Source organism: Lissotriton helveticus, chromosome 9 (assembly GCF_964261635.1).
Source record: "Lissotriton helveticus chromosome 9, aLisHel1.1, whole genome shotgun sequence".
NCBI lineage: Eukaryota > Metazoa > Chordata > Amphibia > Caudata > Salamandridae > Lissotriton > Lissotriton helveticus.
The window spans coordinates 974,508,623-974,531,102 of record NC_136070.1 but is presented as its reverse complement, the minus strand read 5'-3'; the positions used below and the strand labels follow the sequence as shown (position 1 = coordinate 974,531,102).

The 22,480-nt window shown below is 49.4% G+C and overlaps 1 protein-coding gene across 2 annotated transcripts in view; it reads left to right on the top strand.

Annotated features, from left to right (window-relative positions):
* The first annotated feature begins 2,481 nt into the window (after positions 1-2,481).
* Positions 2,482-22,480, top strand: part of LOC144782100 (hyaluronidase-3-like) — an 84,668-nt gene continuing 64,669 nt past the window's right edge. Inside the window, exon 1 of one of the 2 annotated variants that reach the window (XM_078661263.1) lies at positions 2,482-2,577. The gene's annotated coding sequence lies outside the window, so the exon portion shown is untranslated. Of the gene's footprint in view, positions 2,578-20,816; positions 20,866-22,480 lie in introns of those variants that run through there. The other variant, XM_078661264.1, reaches the window with a different exon arrangement.

The window sequence follows — 22,480 nt, the reverse complement described above, 5'->3', positions numbered from 1 at the left end:
GACTCTCTGACCCTACCCTAGTAGCTGGTGCTTGGAAAAGGGGGTGATGTTGTGTCCTGCTGGTACAACACGCCTCTAGAGATGACGAATTGTAAATACATGTTAACCGGTGGCGCATTTGTATGGAGCTCATCATTTATGTGTGAATTCAATAAAATGGTCAATGTGGGAGGTTTTACCCACAAATAAAATGGTGTTTTGGTTAAATAATAAAGCTACGCAGTGGACAACAGTCATGTGTAAGCGTTTCACTGGGGGAGGGGTGATCAAATGGTGATGAGCGAATGGCACGAGATATCCCCACTATGAGAGGCCACCCCCGCGGCTAAGGGAGGGGGGCCTTTAGTGGGAATTCTGGGCCTGGAGAGTAAGTTTTGTTTCTCCAAGGCTGGTCATGGGGAGGGTCTCGCAGTAAGATGAGATGCCAGGGTGGGCGTCTAAGAGCCCTCCCCCAAGTTGATAAAATTACGGCTCCCAGGGAGCAGCCCTCTTTTGTCTCTCGCCTCGGGGGGATTGCAGGTTAGCCGGATCAACAGTTGCCCACCCACCCATCCCTAAGTTCAATACTGAGTGGCGGGGTCCCGGATAAGAGAAAAGGCTGGGGGACTCTTTTTGGACGGAAAATGGATGACCCTGCAGCAGGGGAGGCAGTTATGGCGGCTCTGGGCTGGCGGGAGAGGGGGCCGTCCTGCTGGTGGTCCTGGACTCTCTGGCCCTACCCTAGTAGCTGGTGCTTGGAAAAGGGGGTGATGTGTCCTGCTGGTACAACACGCCTCTAGAGATGACGAATTGTAAATACATGTTAACTGGTGGCGCATATGTATGGAGCACATCATTTATGTGTGTATTCAATAAAATGGTCAATGTGGGAGGTTTTACCCACAAATAAAATGGTGTTTTGGTATAATAATAAAGCTACGCAGTGGACAACAGTCATGTGTAAGCGTTTCACTGGGGGAGGGATGATCAAATGGTGATGAGCGAATGGCACGAGATATCCCCACTAAAGTACTCGCCACATTAAAGCCAAAACCAGCCCGTTTTGGTTATTAAAATTTAGAGTTCATCCTCCCAGCCGCGGCCCATGCAGGTAAGAGTGGTGGGCAGTGGGGCCGGTTGGGGGATTTCAACAGACAACGAAGAGGGTAAATTGATTATTTATTTAATTTTCTGTTGTCGTCTGTTAAAATCCCCCACCCCCCTCACACCACTCTTAGCTGCATGGGCCGCGGCTGCAACCTTCCCTTGTAGAAGTGGTGGCATACAGATACATGCCACCTTCCAGATTCAGGCGGAAGACTACCGATTTCAAGGCTAGTCTCCCGCCTCCTGATTCCTGCATCGAAAAACTGGTCTTGTGTCACTGGGAGTATGCACTCCCAGTAATCTGCTCCTGTACGCCAGTGCACATCATTTTTTTTCACGTTCTCTCTGCCTGCCATAGCACAATCTCTGTGCTCCCGACAGGTAAGGAAAAAACGTATGATTACATTTCTCATTTTGAAACCCGTAGCAGCACATTAGCAAGTCCCATCCATGCCAATAGACCCAATTCCTATCTCAATAGAAGTCAATAGGAGAAATACATTCTCAAAATCATTTTTTTTATCTCCCACTTCACTCTTTTAAATGGTGGCACGTATGGCATACATCATTTCACATGTCTCAGGATCAAAGGAGGAGAGGGTGTGGCGTAAGGGCCTGTAATTCTGGGCTAATCATCTAAAGTTCCCTTACCTACCAAAAATGAATGTGTTCTTGTGTAATGTAACGGGTGCTCACGTAAAGCGCCTCAATACCTTCGGGTCGAGTTTGCGCTGTATATATATAAAAAAAAATTATATATATATATATATATATATATATATATATATATATATATATATATATATATATATATATATATATATATATATATATATATATATAGATAGATATATATATATATATATATATATACATACATATATGAAGCAGGAACCCAGGGGAACAGGTAGGAAAGACTTTAATGAAAAAGGACTTCGCTCCAGTGGCGGCGAATGCATTTCGGATCATTTCCTTCGTCAGCGCCCTGCACCGGACCCAAGAATCACCGAGTGTGTCCTGCTGCTGTTGAAGAATAGTTCCAACAGGTCTGCTCCTCCCCTTTGATGATCGCATTCACCTGTTGCAGTTTTTTCACATCTTGGAACTGCAACTCCCACAATGCCGTGTGACAGCAAAGTGCGTCGGTGAAAATAACGGGGATGGAAGGTAAGTTCTTTCATGCGGTAGCTAGCAGGCACGATGCACGAATCTGCGGATTCCTCCAACACCCGGTCTCTCCTCGAGTCCCCACTACTGCCACAGCCCAGTTTCAAGAGTCAAATTAGCATGCTCCCAAGATCTTCCTATTTGCCTGAGCAGCAAAATAGTGTGATGAGTCCTCCGGTCCAGCAGGAGGAGCAGCAGTTTAACGCACTGCAGGATCCTGGTTCAGCTGCTGATGATATGAGCGATACGAAGGCATACAGGGTGCAGCCCAGAGAACTAATTATAAACAGAGTTGGTCGCTGAGCGGCTCGCACTACCAGCCATGTAAGTATATTTATTTAAGGGAATCAAACTGTTACTCTTCTCCCTCCTTAACCAGCGATGGCCTGCCTCGAAACACTGCTTGAGGATTGCTCCTTGTCCGTATTTCCTCGCTCATCTCGTTGAGCTTGCTTATATTATGACGCCCTTCCGAGTCTCTGATAACCCCTGCTAGAGCCTCTTATTCCCAATATAGACCGCGGCTGCATGAGTGAATGAACAGTTTTACTTCGTGGCCCCTTACTAACACTCCGCTCACAGCCCCTCTTCCCCGACAACACGAACCAAACTTTCACTGTCGGATATTGAAAGTTTAATCTAAAAAACATAAAAGCCTTTGCTCGATTTTGTTCAGCGAGCCCTGCAAGCTATTACGTCATAACCGTATGGCGTAGTCTACGTCATTGTTGCGCGCCGAGCGATAACACTGGAGAGGCTGTCAGCTACCCAAATATCACGTCCTCTGTGTTTTAGATGCCCCCAGTGCTGGAATTGGAAAACATTTACTCTGTAACTTATACATTGGGGGACAATATATGCCAGAGGAAAGGGGCTGGAATCACGAGGCGTGAAGATTGTAAAATGGGGGGGGGATCTGTTGCAAAGACATTGCCAACAAAGACAAACGTGACAGTCCGTCTGTTCCATAATCGGTCTCAAAGAAGCTGCATTAAAAAATATCTTACAGGGTTGAGACACCTGCTGCAAAGATCCCAGTTTTGCGATAGTTATGTGTTTTGCCTAGGCACAGTTTTGACTTATAAAGTAACATAGAAGGTTAATGTCCCTGCTGCAGAGCACACCGTGTTAAATTTAAAAAAATGCTGCCATGTACATCAATATTTGTTTAATTACACATACAGCCATATATATGTATTGGATTCTTACAGTGGAAGTACATCTCTTGCATAGGCAGTTGAACAAAGGTAAAAACCTGCCTCCAAATCATGTTATGGCTTCACAAGTAGGGTGCGCCCTTGTTTTCTTCCATTGCTTTGATGTCTACCTGTTAGGTTCCAGATAACTCCCATCCAGTATGGGGCTGATAGTCCTTTAGATAGGTCTGTCTTTTGGCCCGGCTACTGAAATTTGTCCTAGTGTCAGAAAATGACACCTGGACACATTTAGCAGAAATAGGTGTTGGAACAGGTATCCAGAACATTCCCTCTACTTTCCACTACTGGATACCCCAACTGCGTCGGACTGTCTATACTATTTTTCAGACGGTGTACCTCTTCGGTAATGCAATGTTGTAAGCATTGTAGATCAAGGAATGTAATATTCAATTCACACATTGTGCTGCAGTGCTACCAGTACATAGGGCTACTGATGATGGGACATTTACCTTCATAATATTCCCTTCAAAAGAAGCAGAGTAGGGGGCGTGGCCAAGGCGGCGAGCATGGCAGACGCAGCTTAAATGAGCTCCGTCCCGCCGGCACGATATCCTGTTGAATATCCTGCGTTGCCCCGACCCGGGGACACCCAGACTAGGTGGCTGCCCACGGACAGCGGAGGGGGAGCCCCGATAGCGAGTTGGGCGCCCTCGATGCCTTTCTTCTCCCGTCCTGAGCCCTGACCGAGGCGCGGCCTGCGCTGCACACTGAAGCCGGGAGCTGGCGTGGCGAGCGGTCCGCCCGAAAGTGCGGTGGCGCCGGGGGCGCCAGAGTGAGGCGGGCCGACCCTGATCTCGGCCATAGCCGTGCTGACACCGGAGATCCTGGTTGAGAGTCGTCGCCCAGAGGAGGAGCAGCAGCGGGGCCACGGCGACAGAGATTGTGGGGTAAGAGGCCGTGATTTGGCGGGCGGCCCTGCGGGGGAGGGGACGCTCCTGTGGCGGTGAGCTGTCACCGATCGGCGGTTGGGTCGGACCGCGGGGGTTCCGGAGGCCTCTGAGTCTTGGGGGGCTGCTGCCTTCCCGTTTCCCCCCCTCCCCCCCCCCCCCTTCTTGACATCCTGCGTCTGCCTCCTCTGGGTGCTGCGGCGATCAACGTGTTGGCTGGTGGCTGAGTCTGTGAACCTCTGACTCAATTGAGCGGGACCCTTCGTTCGGCGGCTACTTCGGGCCGCGGAGAGGGGACACATACGCGGAGACCCCCCCCCTTGAACCTAGGCGGCGCTCGGCCGGCGGCGGGACTCCGAGAGAGACTTGGAGAATACACGAGGGCGCACGGAGGGAGGCCCGAGCTGCCTCCAGTGGGCCCTGAAGGTGGCGGAGTGAACCCCTGCTAAGATATCGCCATTGCCACGACGACTAGAACCTCCTGATTTAAGGTTGGGTGTGTGAGGTCAAGGTGCGGGTGCCAGCTCCGTGGGCCTTCAATTGGATGAGAGCGAGGGTGCCGACCCCCCCCTTGAACATCGTGTGTGCTTCCCCCCCCCCCCAGACCTCGAGAGGGCGGCGGAGGTTGGATCGGGGTTCCCGTGCTCCCCACGGCCTGCCCCTGTGCCCCAAGCGCAACATGACGAGAGGTGGAAACTGCAGCGGAACCACGAAGCAGGGCCCGATGGACAAATTTGCGGGGCCGGGTGGGGGTGCGGGGGCACCCGGTGGTCAACAAGGCTCGGGACCGGACAACGCGGCGCTGATGGCAGCGATTACACAATCAAGGGACATGCTGGATGCAAAAATTGGGGCGGTCGGAGCGGATGTGACCTTGCTCCAACAAGACTTACGCAATGCTGTCGCCTGCATTACCGAAACTGAAACCAGAATCACGGAGGTGGAAGATGATATTGTGATCCTCAAGAAGAAGATGGCCGCCATGGAGGGGATCCAAAAGGGTCTAGCGCTCCGGGTTGAGGATGCGGAAGGACGGGCCAGGAGGAACAACCTGCGGTTTGTGGGATTCCCGGAGGACAGTGAGAAGGGTAACATGGAGGCCTTCCTGACCCAGTGGCTGGAAGGGTGGCTTCCCCCGGAGTCCCTCTCGCGCTGCTTTGTCGTGGAGCGGGCACATCGTGCACTTCTTCCAAAGCCGCCAGTGGGGGCTCGCCCCCGATCAGTGATCGCCAAACTGCTCAATTATCACGACCGGGACACTATCTTACGTCAAGCCCGCGCCAAAGATCCTCTAATGTACGAGAATCACAAAATTCTGATATTTCCGGACTATACCAAACTAGTGCAACAGCAACGACAGTCCTTTACTGCAGCGAAAGCGTGACTGCGGGAAATCAAGATTCAATATGCCCTGTTTATCCGGCCCGCCTACGGGTGGTGTTCCAGTCCCGTACCCAGTTCTTTAACTCTCCGGAAGAGGTTTTTGCCTGGACAGATGAAACAGTGCGCGTTAAAGTACATACCCCTCCGAGACGTGATTCTGATTCATCATCCTCGGCGGGACGTCCGGGAACACCACGACGATCCCGTAGTAGGAGCAACTGGAGATCGCGCTCAAAGAAGCGACCACCTCCTCGGGAGGAAGCGGCGGAAGATGCGGAAGGGACGGACTCTCAAACCCTGAAGCTGTGAGGCCTTCTATTAATTTGAGTCCGACTGACATTAAGGCCCCCGGTGGCCGCTGAGGGGTTGTGGTCGAGTAAGGAACGATACTGCTTATTGTGGGCATGCCACCTGAACTTTAGCTTCACATGTAACTGTATGTAGGTGGACCATGGGTCGGGAGAAGCACGAGAGAAGGCGGGTCTACTCCCGAAGTTCGTTTTGTGAGTTGGGTGAGGGGTTGTTTCAGACCAGGTGGGTAGTTGGGTGGGATCCATTGGCCTAGTGGGTCTGTGGTAAATAAATAAATAATACCCTATTTTTGACTAGGCATATATCATAACAGATAGCTCAATAAATAAGAGTCAAGATTCGAGGTAGTAGGAGTTTTGCAGGTTTATTACAGCATAAGGACAGGATCAGGACAACCTGCATAGGAACAGAATGGCAGGGCTAGAGTGGCCCGGCAGCTGCCGGGGCTGGGTCTGGGATGAGCGCGCTAACTTTTAATAACAATACCCGGGCATATATACATAGCGCGAACACATAGCATTACATTGCAGTAGGCGTAGCAGTGGGTGGAGCAGAAGGCGTGACGCGTAGCAGTCGCGAAAGATAACAGTAAAAGTAGGTGTAACTGGGCGTATACATAGACATGTGGTGCAGACGTAACAGAATATGTCATGAATGGGGCGGAAACATTGGAGGGGGCTACCTAAGGAGCCGGGACCTCTAACCTGGTGGTGCGCGTAAACTGGCAATGACGTATCACTAGGAGAAGCTGGGGGCTATGAACTCTGTGCTAGGAGCAGAGACTAAAGTCTGGAGGGTCGGAGCGACATGTACCTAAACCCTATCTAGTATCTGATGTTTAGGGAACATGTTGATATAAACTAGAAGTCATGAGGGGAAAAGCTAACTTGACTCTAAGACTGGACCATGCATTATTCTACATGTAGTGCGTGATGAAGAATATTAAATGACCAGTAAATACAGTATTTCTCTAACATGGAGACGTGAAGGCTAGACAATGACGGAAACTATTGATGCAGTTCAGTAGCTTAGGAATGCAGAGAAGGAGGACTAAACTGATAGCTGGAATCATAACATACTCTTGGCAGACTCGGAGGCAGAGCCAGGCTGCACCGGGCACTGTGAGGCAGGAAGCAAGTGAAAGGTCGAGGATACAGGTGGGGGCTGTATCGCTCCTTAACGAGGCTTCAGGAGACAGGAGCTGAATCTGATGTCCAGGCCCTTTTGAGGCCTAGAAAACGGGGACTTGTCAATTGAAATAACGTGCACACTGAGAAACGTGGCAACGTAGCTTTACATAGGCCTGATATTCGTAGTATTCACGAGGACTGGAAACTGACATACTAGAGGTGGACACAACTATAATTGCGTCATTAATCGGACATGGGGAATAACATATGCATATTGATCATGCACACATAACATATGATGGATGACACGTAGGGACACAGAACATGGCAAAATTTACTTTTCCACAGGTCTCTGACCTCCCGTTGGAGGGCTGGGATCGTCTACACCGCGACAGGTACTTCAATGTTGCTGAGGTATGGGGTGGGGGTCTGGAGGGGGAGTTGTGGGCACAGTTTGGGGCAGGGGTGGACATGGAGGGAGGTTGGGGGAGACTGGGGGGGTCTGGGGGAGAGTTGGGGGGGTTGGGGTACTTAGCATTAGCACAGTGTGTACGAGAGCATGGTCGGTTTTATGTATCTGTGTGTGGCCTCTGAAGCCCAGCATCCTGAAACTTTAGCCTGTGGATGGTGGCTGAGGTACTTGAAACGGGCCTCCCGCGGGCTTCGCTGCAAATTATGAGCTGGAATGTGAGGGGGATGCTCGACAAAGTTAAAAGAGGTGCAGTTTTGCGGCTAGGGAAAAGGGAAGGGGCTGATGTGCTGCTCTTACAGGAGACACACCTCCTGGGAACCAAAACCCTTAGCTTACGAAGATATGGCTCTGATCAGGTCTTTCACGCAGGCTTTGCGAGAGGGTCCCGGGGGGTCGCGATACTGATACACCGTAGGGTGTCCTATACGCATGAGACGCAATGGATAGATGCCCATGGCAGATTTGCATTCGTTAAGGGGATGGTGGGGGATGAGCCCATGGTGTTTGGCAGTGTGTATGCTCCACCCCCGCTGCAGGAGGCCCTTATAGAGCGGCTGTTCGATGTTTGGGTTGAAGTCCCGAGTGTGTTAACGGTAGTGGGCGGTGACTGGAATGACGTGATGAGTGGGAGGATGGATCGATGTAAGCCCGGAGGGGGCCTAATGGTGGACACCCCTACTAAATTGAGCAGCTTGGTGCAGGGGATGGGCTGGGTAGACGCATGGCGATACCAACATACACATAGTCGCGAATTCACTTATGTCTCTGCAGTCCATAAATCCTTCTCTAGACTCGATTACCTGTTCATCCCTCAACCCTGGATTGGGAGGGTGGACTCTACTTCCATACTTCCGCGGGGTCTGTCGGATCATTCCCCGATAACAATGGACTTACTCTTAGATAGGAGGCGGCAGCCATTTCGGTGGCGCCTTTCCACGTGGCACTTGCAGCAAGACGAATACCAGTCACATATGAGGTAGGCTACAGCACACTACTGGGACTACAACGATAGGCCGGACACCGATCCCATGACCTTATGGGAGGCCCTGAAACCAGTGCTCCGTGGAGTGGACATCGCTTGGTGTGCAGCACATCGTAGGGCCCGTAGGGGGGCCATTGAGGAGGCAGCGACTCAGGTCCGCAGCCTGGAGGCAGAATGTGCCTCGGGGGGAGAGATGATGCGGTGGAGCAATTGCTCTGCCTTCAGCAATCGTACACTTCCTTATTGCTAGATGAGGCCTGTCAGCTATGGCTGGCTACTCAGAGTAGGATATATCAATGGGGGGACAAGTCCAGCACGATGCTACATAGGCTCTGCCAGGGCGCTTTCCAGGCTCAGTCCCTGCCGGGACTCCGGGATGAGGCGGGAGACCCCGTGACTGCCCCTGAGGTCCTGGCCGCTACCTTTGCGCATTACTATGCGGCTCAGTACACCCCCCGGGAAATTCTCCAGGCGGAGGAGGTTGATAAATTCCCTGCGGACCTTTCACCCCGGACTCTTTCGGATGAAGGTCGTGCTCGGCTTGAACTCCCACTGTCGGCGGAGGAGCTGGGAGCGGCGCTGGGGGAACTGAATACTGGTAAGGCCCCAGGGCCCAACGGCTTCCCATGCGAATTTATGAAAACGTTTCATCTCCAGTTGGGGATGCGCTACAGGAAGGCACTGGAGGCGGCCAGGGACCGTGGGCGCCTACCGGCGGACTGGCGACATGCGGAGGTTGTGGTTTCCTGTAAACCTGGGAGGCCCCCAGAACGCCCTGAATCGTACCGTCCGATCTCGCTGCTTAATGTCGAGGTGAAAATCCTGGCGAAGGCCTTGGCTAATCGCCTCCTCCCCTACATTACGGACTTGGTCCACCCGGATCAAGCCGGGTTTATGCCCCACAGGGCGACGAGACACAACATCAGACGAGCGCAGTTGGTGGTGGAGGCAGCGCGGGCAGCAGGAATCCCGGCGGCGCTTCTACTAGCCGATATCGATAGGGCATTCGATTCGCTGAGCTGGACATACCTCCGAGCGCTCCTACTTCGCCTCAATTTGGGTCCGCGTTTCCTATCGTACGTACAGCTACTGTATACAGACCTGACGGCAGCTGTGAGAGTGGCCGGGGCAGTGTCCAGCCCCTTCCCTATAGGCCGAGGCACCAGGCAGGGTTGCCCTCTCACCATATTTGTTTGCCCTGGCCATGGAGCCGCTGGCGGGATGGGTGCGGATAGACGCACAGATGCGCGGCGTTGAGTGGGAGGCGGGGCCGTCCGACAGAATCGCGCTCTATGCCGATGATGTTCTTTTCTTCCTTACCGACCTGAATAGATCAGGGCCCCGGGTCCTTGAAATAATGCGGATAATTGGTGAAGTGTCTGGTCTTAACTTGAATGTGCAGAAATCGAAGCTGTGGGTGCTGGGGAGGCGAGGTAGCCTGGGTTCCTGGGCATCGGCCCTACAGGAGGCTGCGGGGGGCATTAAGTACCTGGGTGTTTTTCTGACGGATGTGCCCGGAGTCTCCTGGTCACGCAATGTACTACCAGTGTGGGACAAAATACGGTCTGATATGAAAATTTGGTCTAGGATGCCTTTGAATATTTATGGCCGCTCGGCCATATTCAAGATGGTAGCTCTCCCCCGGATTCTGTATCCATTACAAAATCATCCATATCCTATATCGCCGCAGTGGTTTTGGCAGGTAAACTCGGCACTAAGTCAGTTCTTGTGGGCCGGGGGAGCGGCAAGAGTAGCGCTCCTCACCTGCTTCCTCTCTACTTATTGTGGGGGGCTGGCCACGTCGACGTCCTGTCTTACTACCAGGCATCACATCTTTTGGTCCTCAACGAGTGGTGGTATCGGGCCCGGGGTGACCCGGCCTATGCCCTGGAGAGATACCTAATGGACCCAGACACGCTGCATACTATCTTGTATTCGGCGGCCATAAGAAAGAGGCTCCCGATGGTCACCCAGGTGGTCTTTCAGGTGTAGCGTGGCACTCTCCGTCGCATGGGATGGTGGAACACGTTGACAAAGGAAACCCCACTGTGGCACAATGGGAGGCTTCCGGCACTGGCGTCCCTGCGGGGATTCAGTGGATGGGATGCGATTGGCATTTCGGCGCTGGGCCACGTCATGAATGGCATGACCCTTAAGTCCTTTCAGGCTCTACGAGACGAATATGATATGCCCCGTACTCAATTCTTCAGATACCTGCAGCTCCGACACGCTCTGTCCCCCGCATTAGTTGGCTTGGACTCTTTGCCGGACTTCAGCCCCCTGGAGGCAAAGGTCTTCATGGGGGACTTGGAAATTAAGAAAATATCTACTATCTATCAAACACTCGTTACACACTGCTCCTCTTCACTCGATAAATTGCGGTCTGTGTGGGGGGGGAGATGTAGGAGGCCTGGAAGAGGAGGATTGGAGAGAAGCCCTGGAGGCCCCAAGGGGGGCAGCAGTTGCGGTGCGCTTGCGCTTTATTCAATTTAAATACCTGCATAGGGCATACTATACTAGAGATCGCCTGTGGTGGGCGGGTCTGATAGCCTCCCCCGACTGCCTGCGGTGTGGATGTTCAGTTGGCTCCTTTATACACACGGTGTGGGCGTGTGCGGGGTTGCAGAGATTCTGGACAGGTGTGTGGGATTGTCTGACGGAGGTGTTGGGCTGGGACCTCCCCCGCTCGCCGAAGCTGGGCCTTCTCCATGTCATGGAGCAAGTGGGAGGAAATATCTATAAACGTCACCTGCTTTTGCTGGGCCTAACGGTGGCCAAAAGAGACATTGCTCGGGCTTGGAAGGCTCCTAGGGCCCCGTTGGTGGAGGTGTGGAAGAGGGGCATGGACTATAACATGGGGCTGGAACGCCCGGTATTTGAGGCCAGGGGCTGCCCCAGAAAACATTTTCAAATTTTGAAAAGATGGGAGGACTACAGAGGCCTGCTACTGGACCCTCCGGCGCCGTGAGATGCCGATGCTGAACGTTTACTAGTTGATTCTGGGTGAAATGTTACACGCATAGATGCTGAATTCACTATGCTCTTTCGAATGGACCATGTAGACACTGTGCGGGGTTGGGGGTGGGTACCGGGCGGGGAGTTCTAAGGGTGGGAGTTTTGGGGCAGGGGGATCGGGGTAAGGTAATAATATTGGAATGTTGATTGAATGACTGGTTTACGAAGATATTTATGTGCATACTGCCTTTCCGACATCTAGGAAGCGGTACCTCATTGTATTCTGTCAACAGCAAAACTCCAATAAAATTTTGTTCTGAAAAGAAAAAAAAGAAGCAGAGTATTCTGAGAATTGTAGTCTTATATAGGCTTATTGAACTAACTAACATGAAGGTTATTAAGAAGAAAACCCATGCTTGGGAAATGAGTAACACGGGGTTAACCGGTAATTCAGGAGAGTGATTCAGAACAACTAAATGTAAAGTAAGCTCACTCGTTCTCTCACTTTTCTTCAAAGTATTAAGCACTGCGAACCAAGACAATAAAAAGACCTGCATTCTGGTCACTCGTGCATGATACCAAAATTGAACATTGCTTCCAACAAGTTGTTGAAACTTCCCTACACATCCTACCAAACATATTCTGTATAGAATAGCTACAAGCAACTCTTTTACAGCTACATAGCTGCTATTTTTTCCAGGTTAATGAGGCCAGTCCCATTCTTAGGTTGAGCCTAGCGCAGCGCGCATGCGCTGCTCTATGGGAAGATTCATGTAATCAGTCTAAACTTTTCTGTGTGGGTCTGACTCCCCCCTCGCATTTGGTTGGCTCTTGGCTGTGTCAATCTGTAAAGGGAGGCTGCAAATGAGTATTGGCGGGCGCACTTACCACCTCTTGCAAATGCTCACTCCCACAGCATTTTGCTTGCGGGAGCGAGCTTCGGCGCACAGAGTGGCAGCTCCATTCCTTGCAGCGAACATGCACCACTTGCAGGCTTGTTTGTTTAATTCTTAGGGGGAGAATCTCCCTCCCCAACTCTCCTTAGTGGTAGGGGGCTTGCTTGCTGCGCTCGTACGTTCAGCGCATTATCTAAGTTGGTGGTAAGACACACTTAGCTAGTGGCGGTTTTGGTTCCGGCCCTGTCAAAGTCCTGACTGTCACTGCAATCCAGCGTTTGCCCCAGAGGAGTCCAACAGCTCACAGCTGTTTTTAAACATGTTGCCCCTCCCAGACAAGGAAGAAAGTTTTCTGCATATTTTCGAAATTCCTTAAATAGTGCGTACTGCTTAACTACCATAAGAAGGGCTGCCTCTCTCAGTATAGAAAGCGCACGCGCCCCTGAGTTGGCTCTGCTGTATCTGGAGAATTTCACTCACGTCGGTGTGCACGGAAGAGAGATGCAGAGGTCGAAGAGGGGAGTAAGAAACAGCGCTAAAGCCCTTGAGTACTGATAAACACGCCAGCACAGGCCCAGAAAATGGCAACAGCGCACATGGAAGCGTTCATGGAGGCTTCTGTGCTCATGAGGGTTTCAGGGGCATCAGGAAAATGTTTAGCTTCCAAAAATTGCAAGAAAGAACACTTCCAACTATGTCCTCCTAGGTTGCCAGCAGGAGATTATTTCCAATTTTCTTCAGTTGCGCCGGTGAGACTACGATACCAGCTGGCTGCACGATTACTGGTATAGCGAGCGAACAGGAGAACATAGTACTCCTGACATCTAGTGGACCGTTAGAACATGGCACTGGTTTTAAGGGACTGGGAACACATTCAATAAATCTCAACCATTATGCTCAGTCAGAATAATTACGTTATGAGTTACCGCAAATATTGCAATTAAAAGTTATGTGATGAGTCTTGTTCAGCCTGCATAAATGTCAGAAAACCTGCTAGGCAATAATGTCCAATAAATAACAAAACATGAGCATTTGGATGCGGTAATCAGCAAAATCAGCACGTTACGCCACATTTAAAAAGGTCTGTGACCGTAATTGGGTACTCTTTATCGTACGCAGTGAATCCCGATCCCTGTGGTTTCAGAGTATGTTGGTTTGATAAATATCACACTCTTTTCTTGTTTTACTATGATCGGAGCTTAGCTGGTAGCTAGACACAAGCATTGGCAAAGCAATTCTTGCGTGCAAGTTAGTGCACGTCAGTGTGTAACAGCAAGCCTGTTGGCTTTGCTAATGCTTATTTGTCCGGCAGCATAGGTGTTCCATAATGTTCCTCTCCCACTTACCATGTACGTGAGCCCCTACTTATTGCATTAGTACCTTCAATGTGAATCCGTGCTCCTGCTCACATGCCTGTCTACCTCTTCCCTCCCTGAGTAGAGTACCTGAGCACACTTCTCTCCTACCCTCGCTGCATGACTAACCACTTCTAAGGTCCCAAAGGCGCGACCTATTGGCTATGCCAATGCTTGTTTTTCTTATAATTGTAGGACTTGTGGTCTTATTTAACCCATAATAAAACCAGGACTACAAGTCCCACAATTCTAAGGAAAAAAAATGGGATTGGATTGATTCGTCTGTATGGACCTGTGGAATTCGACAGCTATGCAGCTCCACACTCGGAAGGGTGCCCAGGAGCCTGATAACCATCAGAGAGGTCCTTGGCTTCACCAAGGGTATGAAGCGCTCAATAAATAATGCAACCAGACCACTCAGAAAAGTGTTTGAGTGCTAGCAAGGAGTATCGAAATCATCTTGTAGATGATATGTATAAAATAGCACTCTTTGCAATACAACCAAAACTCCTATGGAGTACAGGTCTACCTTTCTACTAATAATTTACGGCGCCTTATCAGTGAAGCACTGTATACAAATGCAACTAGATAACAGCATCTATAAAGTACTGCAGTCATCATCCAATTGAAAGCAGCAGTGCTGGAAATAAGTTTCTTTGGGTGTGCATATATATCAATGTAGGACCATCTTGAAAGTAGCTGCCTCAACTAGTCCAAACACTGAGAAATGAGTGGTCGCTGTACCTGGATATTTTGTCTAGGGTGGTTGTGGAAGACAGCATTCTTTCAGTTTGTCCAGTCACAGAGGCACAATTTTTCCAGTCCCAGAATTTTCTTTTGCAGACTATTGTTTTCATGTATGATAGTTCCGTTGGGGAGGAGGTGTGGTCCACTGGCTAAATTGCTGTTTTTTGCATCCAGGAATGAATCTTCAAGTCCTTTAATTTGTGTCAGCCATAATTGAGCTCATATATATCATGCACAGCATGATGGCATCTTCTTACAGCCAACAGTACTAAGGGTCTAATTATGAGTTTGGAGGTCCTTTTATGAGACTACCACCGCTGCACTCAAAGGAGGACTTCCAAGCCCGTTTTGCAGCAGCCCGCTGGATTATGACTGTAATTCAGGGTAGGCGGGTGGTGCTGCAGTGCTCTCATGGCAGTGGTATGTTAGGAGAGCCTACACCACATACCGCTGCCATGAGATAGCCTGCTCCACGTACATGCACTGTGTGGCATGCACCATGTTGTCCATGCCACACAGTGTTCGCATGAAATTGCAATTTTAGGGGGTAACAACATGTGCCACCCTCATGGGCAGATTTGCCCCAGAACCCTGTTTGGTCCCCCTCCTTGCCTTTCCACCAGCTTTTTCGTGGCGGCATCACCGCCATGAAAAGGCTTGCGGAAGGGCAAGTCGTATTATGGACAGCGGTGCTGGGATTGGTACCGACTTCATTCCTCCCCACTCTCAACATCACCGGCACTGCGGGATCCAGGATCCTGGCAGTGCCGGCGGTGTTGTAGCGGGCTGCTGGCGGGCCAACCACAGCACTCCTAATACGGCGGGCGGAGCTAGGTATTCGGTCCGCCACCACGAGTGCGGCGGTCCTAGAACTACCATACTCATAATAAGCCCCTAATTCGTGTAGGATTTCTAGTGGCAGGAGTTGTATGTGGTGCAGAGTTTTCTATAAGTACATCATATAAATGGCACATTGCAAGACACAAGAGCCATGTAGGATCAAAAAGCTGCAATTGAAAATATAATTCTAACCCTATGTTGTAACTGGAAAAAAAAAGAGTTTCTGCCCCTGTATCGCTGTGCGAGGGTTGGATAGTGATTTCTCCCAAAATCAAATTTTGAAAGAAAAAAAATGGGGCCCAATACTGCATGTTTCTTTCATAGTAAACCTGCATGCTTCAGGAACGTTAGTCTGCTGCAACAGCAAGCCGGGCCTATATAATGTAAGCCCACCTGACAATCTTCTTTCATCCATCCCTGCATCAGCCTGGAAACCAATAAACAATATCCTGATATAAGGGTACAGCATCTGCCCTGAATGTATATTCATCTCTTAAGCTAGATTTTGAAATTGGTGTTAACGCGTTTGAATTTAAATGTGAATCCTCAGACCCTGCATAGCTGGAGAACCTGGCAACAGCCCTGATGTGAAGTCTTTTTAGGGCGGAGTGAGAGACAGAAGACTATGCCACCTTACTAGTGATTAAGTTGTAAAAAAGACAAAAAAAAGACAAAAGAAGGAGTTTTTATTTGGACCCTGCCCCCCAACACTTCCGAATGCAGAGGTTACTGAATACCAAGGCTGCCGTGTCTTTGTTCCGCCTCATACCTCTTTCCTATACTACTCTCATCACACGTTTGCAGTTTTTTTTATCTCTCATTTCTCCTTTTTTATTGTTTTCCCAAATTTCTTTTCCTCCTACTTTCTTCAAGTCCAGCCTTTGTTTCTCTTACTTTGGGCCAAAGTTATGTTATGTTATGTTATAGGTGCTTATATAGCGCTCAGCTGCCCCAGCTAAGGGGCGTCCCGGCGCTTTAATGAGCAGGAAAATAGGCTACTGCAGAAGTGGACATGCGGCTATAACATAACAGAGAGATGAACAGAAGAGGTGGGTTTTGATAGCCTTTCTGAATGGCAAGAGGTCCTGTAGGCCCCGAATCTGGAGTGGCAGGGCGTTCCATAGTCTCGCTGCGAGGTAGCGGAAGGAGCGTCCACCCTTTCGCACGCGATTTATTCGAGGAATCACAACAAGGTGCTGACCTTCTGAGCGTAATGCGCGCCTGGGGATATAGGGGGTCAGCAAGGGACAGAGCATGGAGGGAGATGCAGATTGCAAGATTTTAAATGCCAGACAGAGGGTCTTGAATTGGATCCTCTTATCCACGGGCAGCCAGTGAAGTTTGGTCAAGGTGCTAGAGACCTACTGGGAGCGGGGGAGCCCTGTCAAGGCTCTTGCCGCCGGGTTTTGGACTCTTTGCAGTCTTCCTACCTCTGCCTGGTTAGCTCCCAAAAGTAGGGAGCTCGCATAGTCAAGTCGAGATAGAATGGAGGACTGAACTATGAGCTGGCGAGTAGGGGGATCGAAACATTTTAGGATCGGCTTCAGGTTCCGAAGCATCCCAAAACAAGTAGCGGCAACCTTTTTAGTGTGGGTAATAAAATTAAGCGACGAGTCTAGCCAGACTCCAAGGTTTTTTTACCTCACTCTTGGGTTCAGGAGGAGTTCCGAGCATATCAGGCCACCATTTCACTCCCCAGGCTGAGACATCCTTTCCTACAAGTAAGACCACAGTCTTGTTGGCATTAAGCTGTAGGTAATTAGATGTCATTCAGTTGGTAACTGCGGACAAGTCAAGATTAAACTTGGATGAGTTCAGCCCAGAATCTTCACTCGGCACTGCCACTAACTGAGTGTCGTCCGCGTATGAGACTATAGAAAGCTCCCATCGTTTGTCGACCTCAGTCCTTTGCTGGACGTAGAGATTAAATAACGTCGGACTTAGTGCAGATCCTTGGGGTACTCCCTGCTCAATTACACGTTCCATTGATAGAAACGGTGGGGTAGATACACGAAAGGACCTGCCGGTCAAGAATGCCCTGAACCATTCTAGTGCTTGTCCACAGATTCCTACTGCCTCCAGTCGATGCAACAGTACCTCGTGTGAGACCGTGTCAAAGGCAGCGCTGAGATCAAGAAGAATCAACGCTGCTGTCTGACCGGAGTCCATGATGTTCCGAAGATGTTCTGTTACACCTAGAAGTGCAGTTTTGGTGCTATGTCCCGCGCGGAATACGTGCTGGGAGGCGTCGAGGATGGAATTAGCGCAGAGGAATTTCGTTAAGATGCTATTCATGTGGGATTCAGCCACCTTGGCCGGCCAAGGAAGCAGTGATATTGGCCTAAAATTTTCCGGTTTTGTAGGGTCTAACGTGGGTTTTTTAATTATGGGGGATACCCAAGCCTGCTTCCATCTAGTGGGTATGATGGCAGATCTAAAGGAAGAGTTAATAATTTCACGGAGGGGACTGAGTATAAGTGCGGAGGCTTCTTTAAAATGGGCAGGTTTTAGCGGGTCTGCGGGAGAGCCCGATTTGACTTTCCCACAGAGTCTGAGAAAATCGTCCTGACTTAGTTCGGGAATAGTCGTGAGTTTGTTGGGCGTCCCTCTACTAAGGAGGGTAAGTTCAGGGGTGGCTGGAAAGGACCTATAGATAGTTCGTATTTTATCTATAAAGAAGGAAGCAAGTTTCTCACAATGCAAATAGGAGGCATTAGTTGCTACCGCCACTTTTTTGGCGGAGAGGTCTTTTAGGATTTTGAAGATGGTTTTCGAGGGGTTCTGGCTGGCCTTGATCTCGTTCGTATAGTAGGCGGCTCTAGTCCTACAGATGTTTCTATGGTAGTTCTTTGTGCCGCCCTGTATTGGCCTTTTAGTGCCAGGTCATATGATTTCCTCCATCTACGTTCAATACGTTTACAATTCTTCCTAAGGATAGCGAGCTCCTCGTTGTACCATGGACTGAATTCCTGAGAACGAGCTCTGATCCAGTTGGCTGGGATCAGAGAGTCTAAGGCTTGGGACAACCAGGTGCAGAAGTTTTCATAGCCTAGCTCAGTGTTACCCTCAATATCAAGGGGTCCCCTTTCAGGAGGGCGTAGAAATCCTCGAGACGTAGCTTACGCCACGGGCGCTTGAGGACTCGTTGAGCATTGTTCCCACTGGACACCTCATGTAAGGGACATGACATAGTTACCATCATGTGATCGGACCAGGCAATTGGAATGGGCACTTCAACCGAGGCTTCAACTAGATTGGTAAAGATAGGGTCCAGGAGATTGCCTGCCCTATGCGTGGGGCACGTAACTAATTGGCGGAGTTGAAATGCTGCAAGGTCGGCTAATAGACTGTTGATTTTGTGATCAGAGGTGAGATCAAAATGGAGGTTTAGATCTCCTACGATATTACAATTAGCCGTAGCTATTGCCAACGAACCTACTGTTTCTATAAGAGCTTTAATAAAGCTGTTATCTTGCCCTGGAGGTCTGTAGATCAGGAGACCCGACAGCGTTAAGTGGGGATTTATCTTAATGCTGTATCGGGCAGATTCGCACCCCTGAATATCTATATCAGTAAATTGGCATAGGTATTGAGATTTCAGTATAACCGCAATGCCACCACCTCTGGATTGCCTGTTGAGAGTGTAGGCGGAGTATCCTATTGGAGTGGCCAAATTGATAATAGTGTTCATATCATCTTGGAGCCAGGTTTCTGTAAGAAACAAGATGTCTAAGGAATGTTCCTCAACTAAGTCATGGACTTTCATGTGATGTTTGGCCAGTGATCTAGTGTTGAGTTGGGCAATCAACAGTCGTTGTGGATTAGTACTAGCCAATAAGGGGGGTGCGGTAAGTTTAGGAAGCATATATCTACAGATGCATTTAAAAGAGCACCTTCTATACCGGGGGAATGTCTTACGGCATTGCGCAGATGAGTGGTTAAGGCCTAAAAGTGTGTCCCTGGAATAGGTATATCTATTACCTTCCACGCGACCAGGGTCTCTGGCGAGAGGCGACGTACTGGCGCGGACGGGCGCAGACGGGCTTGTCTTAGGTGCGTCTTCGGCGCGCGCCCGCTGCGTGCTTGACTCGCCATCCCCTTATAGGCCAAGGGCCCGTCTGAATGATGTGTGGTGCACACCGGGAGTCTAATCACTTCCGGTGTGATAGAACAACAACTTCCCTCCACAGCAATCTGCCGAGGCAGCGGTGGACCGGGGAAGCGACAGTGATTAAAAAAACAATTATTGCACAAACAGATTAAAAAAGATAACCGGCAATGAACGCCACTCGCTCTGCCCGCAGCGCCCGTCTCCTACTTTCAATCAGTTGGGACGCCGGGCTGAGGCTCCTTAAGTAGTGCTGTGCGGGCCCCTGAATGATGTGTGGTGCACACCGGGAGTCTAATCACTTCCGATGATTATAAATACATTCAAGTCCACAAAAAATGAAAATTGGTACCCACCTCCTTCAGACACCAGCACAGACTACTTTCTCACTGATGTCATTATTAGGGTTATGAAGTCCTTCATCCTGGCAGGAATATGTACTGTAAGCCCCAGGTGACACCCTGATTTGCCTTTATGTTGAAGAATGGCAACATAACTCTTGGGTCGCTGATTGTGGTCGTCAAGATGAAACCTTCAGTGCTTAATTTGTAAAAGACTAACTGCCGGGGTCCAAGGTTTTGCTCAGAAGCCCACTGTCAGCACTGTAGAAGAACTGGGTGCCATATACTAAGGCTGCTTATGCTTGAGTCTACCTCATGCCTCTTTAATCCCCCTTCAGACCACACCCTGCCTTCTTTATCTCACTAGTGCAGATTCTTGTTCTTACCTGCCTATATCACTGTTTGTCCTTCACTTGCTCCTTCTCTTCCCCTATTGTGTTTTTCTGTCTCGTGCTCTGGATCAAAGTCTGTTGAATAAAAATAAGAGCCGGTCCCCAAAAATGAGTGCGGCTGGGCCTCACATGCATAAGTTAAGGAGTTCATAAATGGGAACTACGGATTTATGAAAGGAGCCTGTGTCTCTAGCTCAGCACTACGTCTATTTAGCTCGACAGGGGGTCTGGTTGTAAGCTTGGGAAGACTGTCGTGTGGGGTTTGGATAATAATGTGAGAAGATTTTTTTTCTTATTTGAACCTGGGTATTGGTTGCTGAACCCTCTTGCTTGCCCACCCTTTCGAATAGCTCCTGTAGGCACACGCCTTGCCAGGCAGTCTTAAGGCTTTGAGGTGGACTGTGGACGCCCTCAGTCTGGAAAATGAAACGGTGCCTGGACTTTGGGGATTACTTGATGTCGTGGGGGCTGTGCTGCGACAGGAAGGAAGTTTGTGTACTTCCTCTTCCAGCAATACTTAAGCTTTAGCTCAGTGGTGACCCTTGCAGTCTGGCTGCTGGCACCTCAAAGAGGATCTGGGACCTTGACGCGTCAGGTATGTCACAACCCCTTATCGTCCAAATAACTGCCACTGCTGTGACTTCCTTATGCTCGCAGGCGTGCGATGGACGCCTGCTGTTAATATTTGTGGTTGTCTCTGATGTATATTTTGGGTCCTTAGTAACTCGAGTGGGTCGGGGATGTCACCAGTTTTTGTATCACAGGCCCTGATGTGCTCAATGCCACCATAGCCCCTCGGTTTACCTAGTAGTGAGGGTTGCCTTTGTCTGATGTGTCATTTGTAATCAGATAAATGCACTGACCTAAAGTTTTCACAGTGAGACCACCATTGGGGCTCCCGGTTGCAGGGCTTGCAGAATGCCAAGGGGGCCTAGCGTTGATCCCCCCTCGTGGACTCTTCTTCCACCCCACTGCACTTCCTGTGTTTTTTTCAACGCTTGTCCCCCTTCTTTCTCCCTTTTCTGCTTCTTGCTCCGGATGAAAATCTGATGATTAAAAGTAAGCCACTTTTGCCAAACATGAGCACCAGTTTACGTCACCTGCAATCACGGGCCCAAATAAAGCTCTGTCTTTGCCCTTTTACCCTCTTAAAGCAACAACACCCAGTTGCTGGGGCATTAAATCATTATTTTTGTGTCGTGCTAAGCCCACATTTCTTTTGTCTCATGGTGGTAGTAAGCCTGCTGGAGGTCGCAGACTGAAAAAGGTACTCGAGATCTATATACACTATCAATGCATGGTTTTCAGGGATACTCATTTTCAGCTGGCGAATGGCACAGTTTATCCATAATAACGCGGGACTGAGGAAGTCAGAAATTCAGGAGAAGGCAATGATATTTTTAATACTTAGAAACTGCTCTACACAAACTTGGTTTTGCATGATTTTTTTTCCCATTGTTCAGCAGTAGATGCACTTTATGGTCCGGGCACAGCCACTGTCATGGTGAAGCTCCCTGATTGTTTCAAAGTAGTGCCCAGGCTTGACATGTACTACAAAGGTAAATATAACTGAATATAGACAATAATAATGTGACCTTTCCACTTGCCAGGCTGTACATTGGTTAGTATTCCATGTGATTCCCTGTTTTCCGCAGGAAATCTCCCTTTCTTTTTTCAAAGCGAGAAAGTCAATTTCATAAATGCATTCATGTGCAAAATAGTGCACAAGAAAGTTGTCTGTTATGTGAGGGATATTTATATAACACTCATTCAGCTGTTAGTATGACTTTGAAGTGCCACGAAAGTCCGGTAAAGTCTCCCCCTATTTCGAAGAATATACCATAGTCTGTGTGGGTTGTATATGCAACACCGGTAGTGGATTTGTGCTTCGGTTGTTACTTACAAAATATGTTTTTTAACAGTGTATCAATTAATTTCAGAGTTAAATGGATGTGGCTGGAAGTTTTGTTAAGCGTTTAGTTGATACAGGAGTTAATTGATTGGTACATTGCCTGACCTGTTACATGAGCGTGTTAACTGTAGTAGTGGTGTTGTCGCTCTAGGCTATGCATTTTTATATTCGGGCTGTGTTTGTTGAATTAAGCTGAATGAATACGTTGTTTAAGCATGGCCCGCTGATTAATTTGTTTATGAAGCATCAGATGGAGTGTGTGTTATGAGCATGTTGCTACTGAGCCGTAAAGCATATT